Source organism: Balaenoptera physalus (genome assembly GCF_965194825.1).
Source record: "Balaenoptera physalus genome assembly, chromosome: 18".
NCBI lineage: Eukaryota > Metazoa > Chordata > Mammalia > Artiodactyla > Balaenopteridae > Balaenoptera > Balaenoptera physalus.
The window spans coordinates 82,231,976-82,256,903 of record NC_138899.1 but is presented as its reverse complement, the minus strand read 5'-3'; the positions used below and the strand labels follow the sequence as shown (position 1 = coordinate 82,256,903).

The 24,928-nt window shown below is 45.6% G+C and overlaps 1 long non-coding RNA gene across 2 annotated transcripts in view; it reads right to left on the bottom strand.

Annotated features, from left to right (window-relative positions):
* Window positions 1–1,796: 1,796 nt before the first annotated feature.
* The window catches only part of LOC309647333, a 320,722-nt gene continuing 297,590 nt past the window's right edge, over window positions 1,797–24,928 (bottom strand). For both annotated transcript variants that reach the window (XR_014255979.1, XR_014255980.1), the window contains exon 2: window positions 1,797–1,895. This is a non-coding gene — a long non-coding RNA (uncharacterized lncRNA). The remainder of the gene's footprint in view (window positions 1,896–24,928) is intronic.

Below are 24,928 nucleotides of genomic sequence, written 5' to 3'. Positions count from 1 at the left end.
CCCTAAGCCTAACCCTAACCCTAGGCTACCCTTGACTGCTTCTGCCTCCAATAGATTTCCTAAGCACTAGTGTTTTAAGGAACAGCTTAAAAGGAGAATCCTTATGTGATTTCTTTATAATAGGTGTGTTCCTTATCTTATCCTAGTGTCTAAACTCTTCTCCATGGCTGGACCCCCAAATAATATTCCTTTACGTGCTAAGGGGTATCTAGAGAGTGGGATAGGTTTAATAAGTACCCTAACCCTAACGCGTACCCTAACCCTAACCCCTACCCTAACCCTAACACGTACCCTAATCCTAACTCGTATCCTAAACGGAGCCCTAACCGTAACACTAACCCAAACCCTAACCCTAACCCATACCCTCCGCCGTACACGAACCCCTCCCCGAACCCGTACCCTAAGCTGTACCCTAAGCCTAACCCTAAGCCTAACCCTAACCCTAGGCTACCCTTGACTGCTTCTGCCTCCAATAGATTTCCTAAGCACTAGTGTTTTAAAGAACAGCTTAAAAAGGGAATCCTAATGTGATTTCTTTATAATGGGTGTGTTCCTTATCTTATCCTAGTGTCTAAACTCTTCTCCATGGCTGGACCCCCAAATAATATTCCTTTACGTGCTAAGTGGTATCTAGAGAGTGGGATAGGTTTAATAACTACCCTAACCCTAACGCGTACCCTAACCCAAACGCCTACCCTAACCCTAACACGTACCCTAATCCTAACCTGTACCCTAAACCGAGCCCTAACCCTAACACTAACCCTAACCCTAACCCTAACCCACACCCTACGCCGTACCCGAAGCCCTCCCCGAACCCGTACCCTAAGCCGTACCCTAAGCCTAACCCTAAGCATAACCCTAACCCTAGGCTACCCTTGACTGCTTCTGCCTCCAATAGATTTCCTATGCACTAGTGTTTTAAGGAACAGCTTAAAAAGAGAATCCAAATGTGATTTCTTTATAATGTGTGTGTTCCTTATATTATCTTAGTGTCTAAACTCTTCTCCATGGATGGACCCCCAAATAATATTGCTTTACGTGCTAAGGGGTATCTAGAGAGTGGGATAGGTTTAATAACTTCCCTATCCCTAACGCGTACCCTAACCCAAACGCCTACCCTAACCCTAACACGTACCCTAATCCTAACCTGTACCCTAAACCGAGCCCTAACCCTAACACTAACCCTAACCCTAACCCTAACCCACACCATACGCCGTTCCCGAAGCCCTCCCCGAACCCGTACCCTAAGCCGTACCCGAAGACGTCCGCGAACCCGTACCCTAAGCCGTACCCTAAGCCTAACCCTAAGTCTAACCCTAACCCTAGGCTACCCTTGACTGCTTCTGCCTCCAATAGATTTCCTATGCACTAGTGTTTTAAGGAACACCTTAAAAAGAGAATCCTAATGTGATTTCTTTATAATGGGTGTGTTCCTTATCTTATCCTAGTGTCTAAACTCTTCTCCATGGCTGGACCCCCAAATAATATTCCTTTACGGGCTATGGGGTATCTAGAGACTGGGATAGGTTTAATAACTACCCTAACCCTAACGCGTACCCTAACCCTAAACCCTACCCTAACCCTAAGACGTACCCTAATCCTATCCCGTACACTAAACCGAGCCCTAACCCTAACACTAACCCTAACCCTAACCTAACCCATACCCTGCGCGGTACTCGAAGCCCTCCCCGAACCCGTACCCTAAGCCGTACCCTAAGCCTAACCCTAAGCCTAACCCTAACCCTAGGCTACCCTTGATTGCTTCTGCCTCCAATAGATTTCCTAAGCACTAGTGTTTTAAGGAACAGCTTAAAAAGAGAATCCTAATGTGATTGCTTTATAATGGGTGTGTTCCTTATCTTCTCCTAGTGTCTAAACTCTTCTCCATGGCTGGACTCCCAAATAATATTCCTTTACGTGCTAAGGGGTATCTAGAGAGTGGGATAGGTTTAATAACTACACTAACCCTAACGCGTACCCTAACCCTAACCCCTACCCTAACACTAACACGTACCCTAATCCTAACCAATACCCTAAACCGAGCCCTAACCCTAACACTAACCCTAACCCTAACCCTAAGCCATACCCTACGCCGTACCCGAAGCCCTCCCCGAACCCGTACTCTAAGCCGTACCCTAAGCCTAACCCTAAGCCTAACCCTAACCCTAGGCTACCCTTGACTGCTTCTGCCTCCAATAGATTTCCTAAGCACTAGTGTTTTAAGGAACAGCTTAAAAAGGGAATCCTAATGTGATTTCTTTATAATGTGTGAGTTCCTTATATTATCTTAGTGTCTAAACTCTTCTCCGTGGCTGGACCCCCAAATAATATTCCTTTACGTGCTAAGGGGTATCTAGAGAGTGGGATAGGATTAATAACTACCCTAATCCGAACGCGTACCCTAACCCTAACCCCTACTCTAACACTAACATGTACCCTAATCCTAAGCCGTACCCAAAACCGAGCCCTAACCCTAACACTAACGCTAACCCTAACCCTAACCCATACCCTACGCCGTACCCGAAGCCCTCCCCGAACCCGTATCCTAAGCCGTACCCTAAGCCTAACCCTAAGCCTAACCCTAACCCTGGGCTACCCTTGACTGCTTCTGCCTCCAATAGATTTTCTAAGCACTAGTGTTTTAAGGAACAGCTTAAAAAGAGAATCCTAATGTGATTTCTTTATAATAGGTGTGTTCCTTATCTTATCCGAGTGTCTAAACTCTTCTCCATGGCTGGACCTCCAAATAATATTCCTTTACGTGCTAAGTGGTATCTAGAGAGTGGGATAGGTTTAATAACTACACTAACCCTAACGAGTACCCTAACCCTAACCCCTACCGTAACCCTAACACGTACCCTAATCTTAACCAATACCCTAAACCGAGCCCTAACCCTAACACTAACCCTAACCCTAACCCTAACCCATACCCTATGCCGTACCCGAACCCCTCCCAGAACCCGTAACCTAAGCCGTACCCTAACCCTAACCCTAACCCTAACTCATACCCTACGCCATATCCGAACCCCTCCCCGAACCCATACCCTAAGCCGTACACTAAACCTAACCCTAAGCCTAACCCTAACCCTAGGGTACCCTTGACAGCTTCTGCCTCCAATAGATTTCCTAAGCACTAGTGTTTTAAGGAACAGCTTAAAAAGAGAATCCTAATGTGATTTCTTTATATTGGGTATGTTCCTTATCTTATCATAGTGTCTAAACTTTTCTCCATGGCTGGACCCCCAAATAATATTCCTTTACGTGCTAAGGGGTATCTAGAGAGTGGGATAGGTTTAATCACTACCCTAACCCTAACACGTACACTAACCCTAACCACTACCCTAACCCTAACACGTACCCTAATCCTAACCCATACCCTAAACCGAGCCCTAAACCTAACACTAACCCTAACCCTAACCCTAACCCATACCCTACGCCGTACCCGAAACCCTCCCCGAACCCGTACCCTAAGCCGTACCCTAACACTAACCCTAAGCCTAACCCTAACCCTAGGCTACCCTTGACTGCTTCTGCCTCCAATAGATTTCCTAAGCACTAGTGTTTTAAGGAAGAGCTTAAAAAGAGAATCCTTATGTGATTTCTTTATAATAGGTGTGTTCCTTATCTTTTCCTAGTGTCTAAACTCTTCTCCATGGCTGGACCCCCAAATAATATTCCTTTACGTGCTAAGGGGTATCTAGAGAGTGGGATAGGTTTAATAACTACCCTAACCCTAACGCGTACCCTAACCCTAACCCCTAACCTAACCCTAAAACGTACCCAAATCCTAACCCGTATCCTAAACGGAGCCCTAACCCTAACACTAACCCAAACCCTAACCCTAACCCATACCCTCCGCCGTACCCGAACCCCTCCCCGAACCCGTACCCTAAGCCGTACCCTAAGCCTAACCCCAAGCCTAAACCTAACACTAGGCTACCCTTGACTGCTTCTGCCTCCAATAGATTTCCTAAGCACTAGTGTTTTAAGGAACAGCTTAAAAAGAGAATCCTAATGTGATTTCTTTATAATGTGTTTTCATTATATTATCTTAGTGTCTAAACTCTTCTCCATGGCTGGACCCCCAAATAATATTCCTTTACGTGCTATGGGGTATCTAGAGACTGGGATAGGTTTAATAACTACCCTAACCCTAACGCGTACCCTAAACCAAACCCCTACCCTAACCCTAAGACGTGCCCTAATACCTATCCCGTACACTAAACCGAGCCCTAACCCTAACACTAACCCTAACCCTAACCTAACCCATACCCTACGCCGTACCCGAAGCCGTCCCCGAACCCGTACCCTACGCCCTACTCTAAGCCTAACCCTAAGCCTAACCCTAACCCTAGGCTACCCTTGACTGCTTCTGCCTCCAATAGATTTACTAAGCACTAGTGTTTTAAGGAAGAGCTTAAAAAGAGAATCCTAATGTGATTTCTTTATAATAGGTGTGTTCCTTATCTTATCATAGTGTCTAAACTCTTCTCCATGGCTGGACCACCAAATAATATACCTTTACGTGCTAAGGGGTATCTAGAGAGTGGGATAGGTTTAATAACTACCCTAACCCTAACGCGTAGCCTAACCCTAACCCCTACCCTAACCCTAACACGTACCCTAATCCTAACCCGTATCCTAAACGGAGCCCTAACCCTAACATTAACCCAAATCCTAACCCTAACCGATACCCTCCGCGGTACACGAAGCCCTCCCCGAACCCATACCCTACGCCGTACCTTAACCCTAACCCTAACCCTAACTCATACCCTACGCCATATCCGAAACCCTACCCGAGCCCGTACCCTAAGCCGTGCCTAAACCTAACCCTAAGCCTAAACCTAACCCTAGGCTACCCTTGACAGCTTCTGCCTCCAATAGATTTCCTAAGCACTAGTGTTTTAAGGAACAGCTTAAAAAGAGAATCCTAATGTGATTTCTTTATATTGGGTATGTTCCTTATCTTATCCTAGTGTCTAAACTTTTCTCCATGGCTGGACCCCCAAATAATATTCCTTTACGTGCTAAGGGGTATCTAGAGAGTAGGATAGGTTTAATCACTACCCTAACCCTAACATGTACACTAACCCTAACCCTAACACGTACCCTAATACTAACCCAGAACCTAAACCGAGCCCTAACCCTAACACTAACCCTAACCCTAACCCTAACCCATACCCTCCGCCGTACCCGAACCCCTCCCCGAACCCGTACCCTAAGCCGTACCCTAAGCCTAACCCCAAGCCTAAACCTAACACTAGGCTACCCTTGACTGCTTCTGCCTCCAATAGATTTCCTAAGCACTAGTGTTTTAAGGAACAGCTTAAAAAGAGAATCCTAATGTGATTTCTTTATAATGTGTTTTCATTATATTATCTTAGTGTCTAAACTCTTCTCCATGGATGGACCCCCAAATAATATTGCTTTACGTGCTAAGGGGTATCTAGAGAGTGGGATAAGTTTAATAACTACCCTAACCCTAACGCGTACCCTAAACCAAACCCCTACCCTAACCCTAACACGTACCCTAATCCTAACCCATACCCTAAACCGAGCCCTAAACCTAACACTAACCCTAACCCTAACCCTAACCCATACCCTACGCCGTACCCGAACCCCTCCCAGAACCCGTACCCTAAGCCGTACCCTAACACTAACCCTAAGCCTAACCCTAACCCTAGGCTACCCTTGACTGCTTCTGCCTCCAATAGATTTCCTAAGCACTAGTGTTTTAAGGAAGAGCTTAAAAAGAGAATCCTAATGTGATTTCTTTATAATAGGTGTGTTCCTTATATTATCCTAGTGTCTAAACTCTTCTCCATGGCTGGACCACCAAATAATATTCCTTTACGTGCTAAGGGGGATCTAGAGAGTGGGATAGGATTAATAACTACCCTAACCCTAACACGTACCCTAACCCTAACCCCTACCCTAACCCTAACACGTACCCTAATCCTAACCCGTACCCTAAACCGAGCCCTAACTCTAACACTAACCCTAACCCTAACCCTAAGCCATACCCTACGCCGTACCCGAAGCCCTCCCCGAACCCGTACCCTAAGCCGTACCCTAAGACTAACCCTAAGCCTAACCCTAACCCTAGGCTACCCTTGACTGCTTCTGCCTCCAATAGATTTCCTAAGCACTAGTGTTTTAAAGAACAGCTTAAAAAGAGAATCTTAATGTGATTGCTTTATAATGGGTGTGTTCCTTATCTTATCCTAGTGTCTAAACTCTTCTCCATGGCTGGACCCCCAAATAATATTCCTCTACGTGCTAAGGGGTATCTAGAGACTGGGATAGGTTTAATAACTACCCTAACCTTAACGCGTACCCTAACCCTAACCCCTACCCTAACACTAACACGTACCCTAATCCTAATCAATACCCTAAACCGAGCCCTAACCCTAACACTAACCCTAACCCTAACCCTAACCCATACCCTACGCCGTACCCGAAGCCGTCCCCGAACCCGTACCCTAAGCCCTACCCTAAGCCTAACCCTAAGCCTAACCCTAACCCTAGGCTACCCTTGACTGCTTCTGCCTCCAATAGATTTCCTAAGCACTAGTGTTTTAAGGAAGAGCTTAAAAAGAGAATCCTAATGTGATTTCTTTATAATAGGTGTGTTCCTTATCTTATCCTAGTGTCTAAACTCTTCTCCATGGCTGGACCACCAAATAATATTCGTTTACGTGCTAAGGGGTATCTAGAGAGTGGGATAGGTTTAATAACTACCCTAACCCTAACGCGTATCCTAACCCTAACCCCTACCCTAACCCTAACACGTAACCTAATCCTAACCCGTATCCTAAACGGAGCCCTAACCCTTACACTAACCCAAACCCTAACCCTAACCCATACCCTCCGCCGTACACGAACCCCTCCCCGAACCCGTACCCTACGCCGTACCCTAAGCCTAACCCTAAGCCTAACCCTAACCCTAGGCTACCCTTGACTGCTTCTGCCTCCAATAGATTTCCTAAGCACTAGTGTTTTAAGGAACAGCTTAAAAAGGGAATCCTAATGTGATTTCTTTATAATGTGTGTGTTCCTTATATTATCTTAGTGTCTAAACTCTTTTCCGTGGCTGGACCGCCAAATAATATTCCTTTACGTGCTAAGGGGTATCTAGAGAGTGGAATAGGTTTAATAACTACCCTAACCCTATTGCGTACCCTAACCCTAACACCTACCCTAACACTAACACGTACCCTAATCCTAACCCGTACCCTAAACAGAGCCCTAACCCTAACACTAACCCTAATCCTAACCCTAAGCCATAACCTACGCCGTACCCAAACCCCTCCCCGAACCCGTAACCTAAGCCGTACCCTAAGCCTAACCCCAAGCCTAACCCTAACCCTAGGCTACCCTTGACTGCGTCTGCCTCCAATAGATTTCCTAAGCACTAGTGTTTTAAGGAACTGCTTAAAAAGAGAATCCTAATGTGATTTCTTTATAATGTGTGTGTTCCTTATATTATCTTAGTGTCTAAACTCTTCTCCATGGATGGACCCCCAAATAATATTGCTTTACGTGCTAAGGGGTATCTAGAGAGTGGGATAGGTTTAATAACTACCCTAACCCTAACGCGTACCCTAACCCTAACCCCTAACCTAACCCTAACACGTACCCTAATCCTAATCTGTACCGTAAACCGAGCCCTAACCCTAACACTAACCCTAACCCTAACCCTAACCCATACCCTAGGCCGTACCCGAAGCCCTCCCCGAACCCGTACCCTAAGCCGTACCCTAAGCCTAACCCTAAGCCTAACCCTAACCCTAGGCTACCCTTGAAAGCCTCTGCCTCCATTAGATTTCCTAAGCACTAGTGTTTTAAGGATCAGATTAAAAAGAGAATCCTAATGTGATTTCTTTATAATGGGTATGTTCCTTATCTTATCCTAGTGTCTAAACTTTTCTCCATGGCTGGACCCCCAAAAATATTCCTTTACGTGCTAAGGGGTATCTAGAGAGTGGGATAGGTTTAATAACTACACTAACCCTAACGCGTACCCTAACCCAAACCCCTACCCTAAACCTAACACGTACCCTAATCCTAAACTGTACCCTAAACCGAACCCTAACCCTAACACTAACCCTAATCCTAACCCTAACCCATACCCTACGCCATACCCGAAGCCCTCCCCGAACCCGTACCCTAAGCCGTACCCTAAGCCTAACCCTAAGCCTAACCCTAACCCTAGGCTACCCTTGACTGCTTCTGCCTCCAATAGATTTCCTATGCACTAGTGTTTTAAGGAACACCTTAAAAAGAGAATCCTAATGTGATTTCTTTATAATGGGTGTGTTCCTTATCTTATCCTAGTGTCTAAACTCTTCTCCATGGCTGGACCCCCAAATAATATTCCTTTACGTGCTAAGCGGTATCTAGAGAGTGGGATAGGTTTAATAACTACCCTAACCCTAACGCGTACCCTAACCCTAACCCCTACCCTAACCCTAACACGTACCCTAAACCTAACCCGTATCCTAAACGGAGCCCTAACCCTAACACTAACCCAAACCCTAACCCTAACCCATACCCTCCGCCGTACACGAACCCCTCCCCGAACCCGTACCCTAAGCCTTACCCTAAGCCTAACCCTAAGCCTAACCCTAACCCTAGGCTACCCTTGAAAGCTTCTGCCTCCAATAGATTTCCTAAGCACTAGTGTTTTAAGGAACAGCTTTAAAAGAGAATCCTAATGTGATTTCTTTATAATGGGTATGTTCCTTATCTTATCCTAGTGTCTAAACTTTTCTCCATGGCTGGACCCCCAAATAATATTCCTTTACGTGCTAAGGGGTATCTAGAGAGTGGGATAGGTTTAATAACTACCCTAACCCTAATGCGTACCCTAACCCTAACCCCTACCCTAACACTAACACGTACCCTAATCCTAACCCGTACCCTAAACAGAGCCCTAACCCTAACACTAACCCTAACCCTAACCCATACCCTACGCCATACCCGAACCCCTCCCCGAACCCATACCCTAAGCCGTACCCTAAGCCTAACCCTAAGCATAACCCTAACCCTAGGCTACCCTTGACTTCTTCTGCCTCCAATAGATTTTCTAAGCACTAGTGTTTTAAGGAACAGCTTAAAAAGAGAATCCTAATGTGATTTCTTTATAATGGGTGTGTTCCTTATCTTATCCTAGTGTCTAAACTCTTCTCCATGGCTGGACCTCCAAATAATATTCCTTTACGTGCTAAGGGCTATGTAGAGAGTGGGATAGGTTTAATAACTACACTAACCTTAACGCCTACCCTAACCCTAACCCCTACCGTAACCCTAACACGTACCCTAATCCTAACCAATACCCTAAACCGAGCCCTAACCCTAACACTAACCCTAACCCTAACCCTAACTCATACACTACGCCGTACCCGAAGCCCTCCCCGAACCCGTACCCTAAGCCGTACCCTAAGCCTAACCCTAAGCCTAACCCTAACCCTAGGCTACCCTTGACTGCTTCTGCCTCCAATAGATTTCCTATGCACTAGTGTTTTAAGGAACACCTTAAAAAGAGAATCCTAATGTGATTTCTTTATAATGGGTGTGTTCCTTATCTTATCCTAGTGTCTAAACTCTTCTCCATGGCTGGACCCCCAAATAATATTCCTTTACGTGCTAAGGGGTATCTAGAGAGTGGGATAGGTTTAATAACTACACTAACCCTAACGCGTACCCTAACCCTAACCCCTACCCTAACCCTAACACGTACCCTAAACCTAACCCATATCCTAAACGGAGCCCTAACCCTAACACTAACCCAAACCCTAACCCTAACCGATACGCTCCGCCGTACACGAACCCCTCCCCGAACCCGTACCCTAAGCCTTACCCTAAGCCTAACCCTAAGCCTAACCCTAACCCTAGGCTACCCTTGAAAGCTTCTGCCTCCAATAGATTTCCTAAGCACTAGTGTTTTAAGGAACAGCTTTAAAAGAGAATCCTAATGTGATTTCTTTATAATGGGTATGTTCCTTATCTTATCCTAGTGTCTAAACTTTTCTCCATGGCTGGACCCCCAAATAATATTCCTTTACGTGCTAAGGGGTATCTAGAGAGTGGGATAGGTTTAATAACTACCCTAACCCTAATGCGTACCCTAACCCTAACCCCTACCCTAACACTAACACGTACCCTAATCCTAACCCATACCCTAAACAGAGCCCTAACCCTAACACTAACCCTAACCCTAACCCATACCCTACGCCATACACGAACCCCTCCCCGAACCCGTACCCTAAGCCGTACCCTAAGCCAAACCCTAAGCATAACCCTAACCCTAGGCTACCCTTGACTTCTTCTGCCTCCAATAGATTTTCTAAGCACTAGTGTTTTAAGGAACAGCTTAAAAACAGAATCCTAATGTGATTTCTTTATAATGGGTGTGTTCCTTATCTTATCCTAGTGTCTAAACTCTTCTCCATGGCTGGACCTCCAAATAATATTCCTTTACGTGCTAACGGCTATCTAGAGAGTGGGATAGGTTTAATAACTACACTAACCTTAACGCCTACCCTACCCCTAACCCCTACCGTAACCCTAACACGTACCCTAATCCTAACCAATACCCTAAACCGAGCCCTAACCCTGACACTAACCCTAACCCTAACCCTAACCCATACACTACGCCGTACCCGAAGCCCTCCCTGAAACCGTACCCTAAGCCGTACCCTAAGCCTAACCCTAAGCCTAACCCTAACACTAGGCTACCCTTGAAAGCTTCTGCCTCCAATAGATTTCCTAAGCACTAGTGTTTTAAGGAACAGCTTAAAAAGAGAATCCTAATGTGATTTCTTTATAATGGGTATGTTCCTTATCTTATCCTAGTGTCTAAACTTTTCTCCATGGCTGGACCCCCAAATAATATTCCTTTACGTGCTAAGGGGTATCTAGAGAGTGGGATAGGTTTAATCACTACCCTAACCCTAACACGTACACTAACCCTAACCACTACCCTAACCCTAACCCGTACCCTAATTCTAACCCATACCCTAAACTGAGCCCTAAACCTAACACTAACCCTAACCCTAACCCTAACCCATACCCTACGCCGTACCCGAACCCCTCCCAGAACCCGTACCCTAAGCCGTACCCTAAGCCTAACCCTAAGCCTAACCCTAACCCTAGGCTACCCTTGACTGCTTCTGCCTCCAATAGATTTCCTATGCACTAGTGTTTTAAGGAACACCTTAAAAAGAGAATCCTAATGTGATTTCTTTATAATGGGTGTGTTCCTTATCTTATCCTAGTGTCTAAACTCTTCTCCATGGCTGGACCACCAAATAATATTCCTTTACGTGCTAAGGGGTATCTAGAGAGTGGGATAGGTTTAATAACTACCCTAACCCTAACGCGTATCCTAACCCTAACCCCTACCCTAACCCTAACACGTAACCTAATCCTAACCCGTATCCTCAACGGAGCCCTAACCCTAACACTAACCAAAACCCTAACCCTAACCCATACCCTCCGCCGTACACGAACCCCTCCCCGAACCCGTACCCTACGCCGTACCCTAAGCCTAACCCTAAGCCTAACCCTAACCCTAGGCTACCCTTGACTGCTTCTGCCTCCAATAGATTTCCTAAGCACTAGTGTTTTAAGGAACAGCTTAAAAAGGGAATCCTAATGTGATTTCTTTATAATGTGTGTGTTCCTTATATTATCTTAGTGTCTAAACTCTTTTCCGTGGCTGGACCGCCAAATAATATTCCTTTACGTGCTAAGGGGTATCTAGAGAGTGGAATAGGTTTAATAACTACCCTAACCCTATTGCGTACCCTAACCCTAACACCTACCCTAACACTAACACGTACCCTAATCCTAACCCGTACCCTAAACAGAGCCCTAACCCTAACACTAACCCTAACCCTAACCCTAAGCCATAACCTACGCCGTACCCAAACCCCTCCCCGAACCCGTAACCTAAGCCGTACCCTAAGCCTAACCCCAAGCCTAACCCTAACCCTAGGCTACCCTTAACTGCGTCTGCCTCCAATAGATTTCCTAAGCACTAGTGTTTTAAGGAACTGCTTAAAAAGAGAATCCTAATGTGATTTCTTTATAATGTGTGTGTTCCTTATATTATCTTAGTGTCTAAACTCTTCTCCATGGATGGACCCCCAAATAATATTGCTTTACGTGCTAAGGGGTATCTAGAGAGTGGGATAGGTTTAATAACTACCCTAACCCTAACGCGTACCCTAACCCAAACCCCTAACCTAACCCTAACACGTACCCTAATCCTAATCTGTACCCTAAACCGAGCCCTAACCCTAACACTAACCCTAACCCTAACCCTAACCCATACCCTACGCCGTACCCGAAGCCCTCCCCGAACCCGTACCCTAAGCCGTACCCTAAGCCTAACCCTAAGCCTAACCCTAACCCTAGGCTACCCTTGAAAGCCTCTGCCTCCATTAGATTTCCTAAGCACTAGTGTTTTAAGGATCAGATTAAAAAGAGAATCCTAATGTGATTTCTTTATAATGGGTATGTTCCTTATCTTATCCTAGTGTCTAAACTTTTCTCCATGGCTGGACCCCCAAATAATATTCCTTTACGTGCTAAGGGGTATCTAGAGAGTGGGATAGGTTTAATAACTACCCTAACCCTAATGCGTACCCTAACCCAAACCCCAACCCTAAACCTAACACGTACCCTAATCCTAAACTGTACCCTAAACCGAGCCCTAACCCTAACACTAACCCTAACCCTAACCCTAACCCATAACCTACGCCATACCCGAAGCCCTCCCCGAACCCGTACCCTAAGCCGTACCCTAAGCCTAACCCTAAGCCTAACCCTAACCCTAGGCTACCCTTGACTGCTTCTGCCTCCAATAGATTTCCTATGCACTAGTGTTTTAAGGAACACCTTAAAAAGAGAATCCTAATGTGATTTCTTTATAATGGGTGTGTTCCTTATCTTATCCTAGTGTCTAAACTCTTCTCCATGGCTGGACCCCCAAATAATATTCCTTTACGTGCTAAGGGGTATCTAGAGAGTGGGATAGGTTTAATAACTACCCTAACCCTAACGCGTATCCTAACCCTAACCCCTACCCTAACCCTAACACGTACCCTAAACCTAACCCGTATCCTAAACGGAGCCCTAACCCTAACACTAACCCAAACCCTAACCCTAACCCATACCCTCCGCCGTACACGAACCCCTCCCCGAACCCGTACCCTACGCCGTACCCTAAGCCTAACCCTAAGCCTAACCCTAACCCTAGGCTACCCTTGACTGCTTCTGCCTCCAATAGATTTCCTAAGCACTAGTGTTTTAAGGAACAGCTTAAAAAGGGAATCCTAATGTGATTTCTTTATAATGTGTGTGTTCCTTATATTATCTTAGTGTCTAAACTCTTTTCCGTGGCTGGACCGCCAAATAATATTCCTTTACGTGCTAAGGGGTATCTAGAGAGTGGAATAGGTTTAATAACTACCCTAACCCTATTGCGTACCCTAACCCTAACACCTACCCTAACACTAACACGTACCCTAATCCTAACCCGTACCCTAAACAGAGCCCTAACCCTAACACTAACCCTAATCCTAACCCTAAGCCATAACCTACGCCGTACCCAAACCCCTCCCCGAACCCGTAACCTAAGCCGTACCCTAAGCCTAACCCCAAGCCTAACCCTAACCCTAGGCTACCCTTGACTGCGTCTACCTCCAATAGATTTCCTAAGCACTAGTGTTTTAAGGAACTGCTTAAAAAGAGAATCCTAATGTGATTTCTTTATAATGTGTGTGTTCCTTATATTATCTTAGTGTCTAAACTCTTCTCCATGGATGGACCCCCAAATAATATTGCTTTACGTGCTAAGGGGTATCTAGAGAGTGGGATAGGTTTAATAACTACCCTAACCCTAACGCGTACCCTAACCCTAACCCCTAACCTAACCCTAACACGTACCCTAATCCTAATCTGTACCGTAAACCGAGCCCTAACCCTAACACTAACCCTAACCCTAACCCTAACCCATACCCTAGGCCGTACCCGAAGCCCTCCCCGAACCCGTACCCTAAGCCGTACCCTAAGCCTAACCCTAAGCCTAACCCTAACCCTAGGCTACCCTTGAAAGCCTCTGCCTCCATTAGATTTCCTAAGCACTAGTGTTTTAAGGATCAGATTAAAAAGAGAATCCTAATGTGATTTCTTTATAATGGGTATGTTCCTTATCTTATCCTAGTGTCTAAACTTTTCTCCATGGCTGGACCCCCAAAAATATTCCTTTACGTGCTAAGGGGTATCTAGAGAGTGGGATAGGTTTAATAACTACACTAACCCTAACGCGTACCCTAACCCAAACCCCTACCCTAAACCTAACACGTACCCTAATCCTAAACAGTACCCTAAACCGAACCCTAACCCTAACACTAACCCTAATCCTAACCCTAACCCATACCCTACGCCATACCCGAAGCCCTCCCCGAACCCGTACCCTAAGCCGTACCCTAAGCCTAACCCTAAGCCTAACCCTAACCCTAGGCTACCCTTGACTGCTTCTGCCTCCAATAGATTTCCTATGCACTAGTGTTTTAAGGAACACCTTAAAAAGAGAATCCTAATGTGATTTCTTTATAATGGGTGTGTTCCTTATCTTATCCTAGTGTCTAAACTCTTCTCCATGGCTGGACCCCCAAATAATATTCCTTTACGTGCTAAGGGGTATCTAGAGAGTGGGATAGGTTTAATAACTACCCTAACCCTAACGCGTACCCTAACCCTAACCCCTACCCTAACCCTAACACGTACCCTAAACCTAACCCGTATCCTAAACGGAGCCCTAACCCTAACACTAACCCAAACCCTAACCCTAACCCATACCCTCCGCCGTACACGAACCCCTCCCCGAACCCGTACCCTAAGCCTTACCCTAAGCCTAACCCTAAGCCTAACCCTAACCCTAGGCTACCCTTGAAAGCTTCTGCCTCCAATAGATTTCCTAAGCACTAGTGTTTTAAGGAACAGCTTTAAAAGAGAATCCTAATGTGATTTCTTTATAATGGGTATGTTCCTTATCTTATCCTAGTGTCTAAACTTTTCTCCATGGCTGGACCCCCAAATAATATTCCTTTACGTGCTAAGGGGTATCTAGAGAGTGGGATAGGTTTAATAACTACCCTAACCCTAATGCGTACCCTAACCCTAACCCCTACCCTAACACTAACACGTACCCTAATCCTAACCCGTACCCTAAACAGAGCCCTAACCCTAACACTAACCCTAACCCTAACCCATACCCTACGCCATACCCGAACCCCTCCCCGAACCCATACCCTAAGCCGTACCCTAAGCCTAACCCTAAGCATAACCCTAACCCTAGGCTACCCTTGACTTCTTCTGCCTCCAATAGATTTTCTAAGCACTAGTGTTTTAAGGAACAGCTTAAAAAGAGAATCCTAATGTGATTTCTTTATAATGGGTGTGTTCCTTATCTTATCCTAGTGTCTAAACTCTTCTCCATGGCTGGACCTCCAAATAATATTCCTTTACGTGCTAAGGGCTATGTAGAGAGTGGGATAGGTTTAATAACTACACTAACCTTAACGCCTACCCTAACCCTAACCCCTACCGTAACCCTAACACGTACCCTAATCCTAACCAATACCCTAAACCGAGCCCTAACCCTAACACTAACCCTAACCCTAACCCTAACTCATACACTACGCCGTACCCGAAGCCCTCCCCGAACCCGTACCCTAAGCCGTACCCTAAGCCTAACCCTAAGCCTAACCCTAACCCTAGGCTACCCTTGACTGCTTCTGCCTCCAATAGATTTCCTATGCACTAGTGTTTTAAGGAACACCTTAAAAAGAGAATCCTAATGTGATTTCTTTATAATGGGTGTGTTCCTTATCTTATCCTAGTGTCTAAACTCTTCTCCATGGCTGGACCCCCAAATAATATTCCTTTACGTGCTAAGGGGTATCTAGAGAGTGGAGTAGGTTTAATAACTACACTAACCCTAACGCGTACCCTAACCCTAACCCCTACCCTAACCCTAACACGTACCCTAAACCTAACCCATATCCTAAACGGAGCCCTAACCCTAACACTAACCCAAACCCTAACCCTAACCGATACCCTCCGCCGTACACGAACCCCTCCCCGAACCCGTACCCTAAGCCTTACCCTAAGCCTAACCCTAAGCCTAACCCTAACCCTAGGCTACCCTTGAAAGCTTCTGCCTCCAATAGATTTCCTAAGCACTAGTGTTTTAAGGAACAGCTTTAAAAGAGAATCCTAATGTGATTTCTTTATAATGGGTATGTTCCTTATCTTATCCTAGTGTCTAAACTTTTCTCCATGGCTGGACCCCCAAATAATATTCCTTTACGTGCTAAGGGGTATCTAGAGAGTGGGATAGGTTTAATAACTACCCTAACCCTAATGCGTACCCTAACCCTAACCCCTACCCTAACACTAACACGTACCCTAATCCTAACCCATACCCTAAACAGAGCCCTAACCCTAACACTAACCCTAACCCTAACCCATACCCTACGCCATACACGAACCCCTCCCCGAACCCGTACCCTAAGCCGTACCCTAAGCCAAACCCTAAGCATAACCCTAACCCTAGGCTACCCTTGACTTCTTCTGCCTCCAATAGATTTTCTAAGCACTAGTGTTTTAAGGAACAGCTTAAAAACAGAATCCTAATGTGATTTCTTTATAATGGGTGTGTTCCTTATCTTATCCTAGTGTCTAAACTCTTCTCCATGGCTGGACCTCCAAATAATATTCCTTTACGTGCTAACGGCTATCTAGAGAGTGGGATAGGTTTAATAACTACACTAACCTTAACGCCTACCCTACCCCTAACCCCTACCGTAACCCTAACACGTACCCTAATCCTAACCAATACCCTAAACCGAGCCCTAACCCTGACACTAACCCTAACCCTAACCCTAACCCATACACTACGCCGTACCCGAAGCCCTCCCTGAAACCGTACCCTAAGCCGTACCCTAAGCCTAACCCTAAGCCTAACCCTAACACTAGGCTACCCTTGAAAGCTTCTGCCTCCAATAGATTTCCTAAGCACTAGTGTTTTAAGGAACAGCTTAAAAAGAGAATCCTAATGTGATTTCTTTATAATGGGTATGTTCCTTATCTTATCCTAGTGTCTAAACTTTTCTCCATGGCTGGACCCCCAAATAATATTCCTTTACGTGCTAAGGGGTATCTAGAGAGTGGGATAGGTTTAATCACTACCCTAACCCTAACACGTACACTAACCCTAACCACTACCCTAACCCTAACCCGTACCCTAATTCTAACCCATACCCTAAACTGAGCCCTAAACCTAACACTAACCCTAACCCTAACCCTAACCCATACCCTACGCCGTACCCGAACCCCTCCCAGAACCCGTACCCTAAGCCGTACCCTAAGCCTAACCCTAAGCCTAACCCTAACCCTAGGCTACCCTTGACTGCTTCTGCCTCCAATAGATTTCCTATGCACTAGTGTTTTAAGGAACACCTTAAAAAGAGAATCCTAATGTGATTTCTTTATAATGGGTGTGTTCCTTATCTTATCCTAGTGTCTAAACTCTTCTCCATGGCTGGACCACCAAATAATATTCCTTTACGTGCTAAGGGGTATCTAGAGAGTGGGATAGGTTTAATAACTACCCTAACCCTAACGCGTATCCTAACCCTAACCCCTACCCTAACCCTAACACGTAACCTAATCCTAACCCGTATCCTCAACGGAGCCCTAACCCTAACACTAACCAAAACCCTAACCCTAACCCATACCCTCCGCCGTACACGAACCCCTCCCCGAACCCGTACCCTACGCCGTACCCTAAGCCTAACCCTAAGCCTAACCCTAACCCTAGGCTACCCTTGACTGCTTCTGCCTCCAATAGATTTCCTAAGCACTAGTGTTTTAAGGAACAGCTTAAAAAGGGAATCCTAATGTGATTTCTTTATAATGTGTGTGTTCCTTATATTATCTTAGTGTCTAAACTCTTTTCCGTGGCTGGACCGCCAAATAATATTCCTTTACGTGCTAAGGGGTATCTAGAGAGTGGAATAGGTTTAATAACTACCCTAACCCTATTGCGTACCCTAACCCTAACACCTACCCTAACACTAACACGTACCCTAATCCTAACCCGTACCCTAAACAGAGCCCTAACCCTAACACTAACCCTAACCCTAACCCTAAGCCATAACCTACGCCGTACCCAAACCCCTCCCCGAACCCGTAACCTAAGCCGTACCCTAAGCCTAACCCCAAGCCTAACCCTAACCCTAGGCTACCCTTAACTGCGTCTGCCTCCAATAGATTTCCTAAGCACTAGTGTTTTAAGGAACTGCTTAAAAAGAGAATCCTAATGTGATTTCTTTATAATGTGTGTGTTCCTTATATTATCTTAGTGTCTAAACTCTTCTCCATGGATGGACCCCCAAATAATATTGCTTTACGTGCTAAGGGGTATCTAGAGAGTGGGATAGGTTTAATAACTACCCTAACCCTAACGCGTACCCTAACCCAAACCCCTAACCTAACCCTAACACGTACCCTAATCCTAATCTGTACCCTAAACCGAGCCCTAACCCTAACACTAACCCTAACCCTAACCCTAACCCATACCCTACGCCGTACCCGAAGCCCTCCCCGAACCCGTACCCTAAGCCGTACCCTAAGCCTAACCCTAAGCCTAACCCTAACCCTAGGCTACCCTTGAAAGCCTCTGCCTCCATTAGATTTCCTAAGCACTAGTGTTTTAAGGATCAGATTAAAAAGAGAATCCTAATGTGATTTCTTTATAATGGGTATGTTCCTTATCTTATCCTAGTGTCTAAACTTTTCTCCATGGCTGGACCCCCAAATAATATTCCTTTACGTGCTAAGGGGTATCTAGAGAGTGGGATAGGTTTAATAACTACCCTAACCCTAATGCGTACCCTAACCCAAACCCCAACCCTAAACCTAACACGTACCCTAATCCTAAACTGTACCCTAAACCGAGCCCTAACCCTAACACTAACCCTAACCCTAACCCTAACCCATAACCTACGCCATACCCGAAGCCCTCCCCGAACCCGTACCCTAAGCCGTACCCTAAGCCTAACCCTAAGCCTAACCCTAACCCTAGGCTACCCTTGACTGCTTCTGCCTCCAATAGATTTCCTATGCACTAGTGTTTTAAGGAACACCTTAAAAAGAGAATCCTAATGTGATTTCTTTATAATGGGTGTGTTCCTTATCTTATCCTAGTGTCTAAACTCTTCTCCATGGCTGGACCCCCAAATAATATTCCTTTACGTGCTAAGGGGTATCTAGAGAGTGGGATAGGTTTAATAACTACCCTAACCCTAACGCGTATCCTAACCCTAACCCCTACCCTAACCCTAACACGTACCCTAAACCTAACCCGTATCCTAAACGGAGCCCTAACCCTAACACTAACCCAAACCCTAACCCTAACCCATACCCTCCGCCGTACACGAACCCCTCCCCGAACCCGTACCCTACGCCGTATCCTAAGCCTAACCCTAAGCCTAACCCTAACCCTAGGCTACCCTTGACTGCTTCTGCCTCCAATAGATTTCCTAAGCACTAGTGTTTTAAGGAACAGCTTAAAAAGGGAATCCTAATGTGATTTCTTTATAATGTGTGTGTTCCTTATATTATCTTAGTGTCTAAACTCTTTTCCGTGGCTGGACCGCCAAATAATATTCCTTTACGTGCTAAGGGGTATCTAGAGAGTGGAATAGGTTTAATAACTACCCTAACCCTATTGCGTACCCTAACCCTAACACCTACCCTAACACTAACACGTACCCTAATCCTAACCCGTACCCTAAACAGAGCCCTAACCCTAACACTAACCCTAATCCTAACCCTAAGCCATAACCTACGCCGTACCCAAACCCCTCCCCGAACCCGTAACCTAAGCCGTACCCTAAGCCTAACCCCAAGCCTAACCCTAACCCTAGGCTACCCTTGACTGCGTCTGCCTCCAATAGATTTCCTAAGCACTAGTGTTTTAAGGAACTGCTTAAAAAGAGAATCCTAATGTGATTTCTTTATAATGTGTGTGTTCCTTATATTATCTTAGTGTCTAAACTCTTCTCCATGGATGGACCCCCAAATAATATTGCTTTACGTGCTAAGGGGTATCTAGAGAGTGGGATAGGTTTAATAACTACCCTAACCCTAACGCGTACCCTAACCCTAACCCCTAACCTAACCCTAACACGTACCCTAATCCTAATCTGTACCGTAAACCGAGCCCTAACCCTAACACTAACCCTAACCCTAACCCTAACCCATACCCTACGCCGTACCCGAAGCCCTCCCCGAACCCGTACCCTAAGCCGTACCCTAAGCCTAACCCTAAGCCTAACCCTAACCCTAGGCTACCCTTGAAAGCCTCTGCCTCCATTAGATTTCCTAAGCACTAGTGTTTTAAGGATCAGATTAAAAAGAGAATCCTAATGTGATTTCTTTATAATGGGTATGTTCCTTATCTTATCCTAGTGTCTAAACTTTTCTCCATGGCTGGACCCCCAAAAATATTCCTTTACGTGCTAAGGGGTATCTAGAGAGTGGGATAGGTTTAATAACTACACTAACCCTAACGCGTACCCTAACCCAAACCCCTACCCTAAACCTAACACGTACCCTAATCCTAAACTGTACCCTAAACCGAACCCTAACCCTAACACTAACCCTAATCCTAACCCTAACCCATACCCTACGCCATACCCGAAGCCCTCCCCGAACCCGTACCCTAAGCCGTACCCTAAGCCTAACACTAAGCCTAACCCTAACCCTAGGCTACCCTTGACTGCTTCTGCCTCCAATAGATTTCCTATGCACTAGTGTTTTAAGGAACACCTTAAAAAGAGAATCCTAATGTGATTTCTTTATAATGGGTGTGTTCCTTATCTTATCCTAGTGTCTAAACTCTTCTCCATGGCTGGACCCCCAAATAATATTCCTTTACGTGCTAAGGGGTATCTAGAGAGTGGGATAGGTTTAATAACTACCCTAACCCTAACGCGTACCCTAACCCTAACCCCTACCCTAACCCTAACACGTACCCTAAACCTAACCCGTATCCTAAACGGAGCCCTAACCCTAACACTAACCCAAACCCTAACCCTAACCCATACCCTCCGCCGTACACGAACCCCTCCCCGAACCCGTACCCTAAGCCTTACCCTAAGCCTAACCCTAAGCCTAACCCTAACCCTAGGCTACCCTTGAAAGCTTCTGCCTCCAATAGATTTCCTAAGCACTAGTGTTTTAAGGAACAGCTTTAAAAGAGAATCCTAATGTGATTTCTTTATAATGGGTATGTTCCTTATCTTATCCTAGTGTCTAAACTTTTCTCCATGGCTGGACCCCCAAATAATATTCCTTTACGTGCTAAGGGGTATCTAGAGAGTGGGATAGGTTTAATAACTACCCTAACCCTAATGCGTACCCTAACCCTAACCCCTACCCTAACACTAACACGTACCCTAATCCTAACCCGTACCCTAAACAGAGCCCTAACCCTAACACTAACCCTAACCCTAACCCATACCCTACGCCATACCCGAACCCCTCCCCGAACCCATACCCTAAGCCGTACCCTAAGCCTAACCCTAAGCATAACCCTAACCCTAGGCTACCCTTGACTTCTTCTGCCTCCAATAGATTTTCTAAGCACTAGTGTTTTAAGGAACAGCTTAAAAAGAGAATCCTAATGTGATTTCTTTATAATGGGTGTGTTCCTTATCTTATCCTAGTGTCTAAACTCTTCTCCATGGCTGGACCTCCAAATAATATTCCTTTACGTGCTAAGGGCTATGTAGAGAGTGGGATAGGTTTAATAACTACACTAACCTTAACGCCTACCCTAACCCTAACCCCTACCGTAACCCTAACACGTACCCTAATCCTAACCAATACCCTAAACCGAGCCCTAACCCTAACACTAACCCTAACCCTAACCCTAACTCATACACTACGCCGTACCCGAAGCCCTCCCCGAACCCGTACCCTAAGCCGTACCCTAAGCCTAACCCTAAGCCTAACCCTAACCCTAGGCTACCCTTGACTGCTTCTGCCTCCAATAGATTTCCTATGCACTAGTGTTTTAAGGAACACCTTAAAAAGAGAATCCTAATGTGATTTCTTTATAATGGGTGTGTTCCTTATCTTATCCTAGTGTCTAAACTCTTCTCCATGGCTGGACCCCCAAATAATATTCCTTTACGTGCTAAGGGGTATCTAGAGAGTGGGATAGGTTTAATAACTACCCTAACCCTAACGCGTACCCTAACCCTAACCCCTACCCTAACCCTAACACGTACCCTAAACCTAACCCATATCCTAAACGGAGCCCTAACCCTAACACTAACCCAAACCCTAACCCTAACCGATACCCTCCGCCGTACACGAACCCCTCCCCGAACCCGTACCCTAAGCCTTACCCTAAGCCTAACCCTAAGCCTAACCCTAACCCTAGGCTACCCTTGAAAGCTTCTGCCTCCAATAGATTTCCTAAGCACTAGTGTTTTAAGGAACAGCTTTAAAAGAGAATCCTAATGTGATTTCTTTATAATGGGTATGTTCCTTATCTTATCCTAGTGTCTAAACTTTTCTCCATGGCTGGACCCCCAAATAATATTCCTTTACGTGCTAAGGGGTATCTAGAGAGTGGGATAGGTTTAATAACTACCCTAACCCTAATGCGTACCCTAACCCTAACCCCTACCCTAACACTAACACGTACCCTAATCCTAACCCATACCCTAAACAGAGCCCTAACCCTAACACTAACCCTAACCCTAACCCATACCCTACGCCATACACGAACCCCTCCCCGAACCCGTACCCTAAGCCGTACCCTAAGCCAAACCCTAAGCATAACCCTAACCCTAGGCTACCCTTGACTTCTTCTGCCTCCAATAGATTTTCTAAGCACTAGTGTTTTAAGGAACAGCTTAAAAACAGAATCCTAATGTGATTTCTTTATAATGGGTGTGTTCCTTATCTTATCCTAGTGTCTAAACTCTTCTCCATGGCTGGACCTCCAAATAATATTCCTTTACGTGCTAACGGCTATCTAGAGAGTGGGATAGGTTTAATAACTACACTAACCTTAACGCCTACCCTACCCCTAACCCCTACCGTAACCCTAACACGTACCCTAATCCTAACCAATACCCTAAACCGAGCCCTAACCCTGACACTAACCCTAACCCTAACCCTAACCCATACACTACGCCGTACCCGAAGCACTCCCCGAACCCGTACCCTAAGCCGTACCATAAGCCTAACCCTAAGCCTAACCCTAACCCTAGGCTACCCTTGACTGCTTCTGCCTCCAATAGATTTCCTATGCACTAGTGTTTTAAGGAACACCTTAAAAAGAGAATCCTAATGTGATTTCTTTATAATGGGTGTGTTCCTTATCTTATCCTAGTGTCTAAACTCTTCTCCATGGCTGGACCCCCAAATAATATTCCTTTACGTGCTAAGGGGTATCTAGAGAGTGAGATAGGTTTAATAACTACCCTAACCCTAACGCGTACCCTAACCCTAACCCCTACCCTAACCCTAACACGTACCCTAAACCTAACCCGTATCCTAAACGGAGCCCTAACCCTAACACTAACCCAAACCCTAACCCTAACCCATACCCTCCGCCGTACACGAACCCCTCCCCGAACCCGTACCCTAAGCCTTACCCTAAGCCTAACCCTAAGCCTAACCCTAACCCTAGGCTACCCTTGAAAGCTTCTGCCTCCAATAGATTTCCTAAGCACTAGTGTTTTAAGGAACAGCTTTAAAAGAGAATCCTAAAGTGATTTTTTTATAATGGGTATGTTCCTTATCTTATCCTGGTGTCTAAACTTTTCTCCATGGCTGGACCCCCAAATAATATTCCTTTACGTGCTAAGGGGTATCTAGAGAGTGGGATAGGTTTAATAACTACCCTAACCCTAATGCGTACCCTAACCCTAACCCCTACCCTAACACTAACACGTACCCTAATCCTAACCCATACCCTAAACAGAGCCCTAACCCTAACACTAACCCTAACCCTAACCCTAACCCATACCCTACGCCGTACCCGAACCCCTCCCAGAACCCGTACCCTAAGCCGTACCCTAAGCCTAACCCTAAGCCTAACCCTAACCCTAGGCTACCCTTGACTGCTTCTGCCTCCAATAGATTTCCTATGCACTAGTGTTTTAAGGAACACCTTAAAAAGAGAATCCTAATGTGATTTCTTTATAATGGGTGTGTTCCTTATCTTATCCTAGTGTCTAAACTCTTCTCCATGGCTGGACCACCAAATAATATTCCTTTACGTGCTAAGGGGTATCTAGAGAGTGGGATAGGTTTAATCACTACCCTAACCCTAACGCGTATCCTAACCCTAACCCCTACCCTAACCCTAACACGTAAACTAATCCTAACCCGTATCCTAAACGGAGCCCTAACCCTAACACTAACCCAAACCCTAACCCTAACCCATACCCTCCGCCGTACACGAACCCCTCCCCGAACCCGTACCCTACGCCGTACCCTAAGCCTAACCCTAAGCCTAACCCTAACCCTAGGCTACCCTTGACTGCTTCTGCCTCCAATAGATTTCCTAAGCACTAGTGTTTTAAGGAACAGCTTAAAAAGGGAATCCTAATGTGATTTCTTTATAATGTGTGTGTTCCTTATATTATCTTAGTGTCTAAACTCTTTTCCGTGGCTGGACCGCCAAATAATATTCCTTTACGTGCTAAGGGGTATCTAGAGAGTGGGATAGGTTTAATAACTACCCTAACCCTATCGCGTACCCTAACCCTAACACCTACCCTAACACTAACACGTACCCTAATCCTAACCCGTACCCTAAACA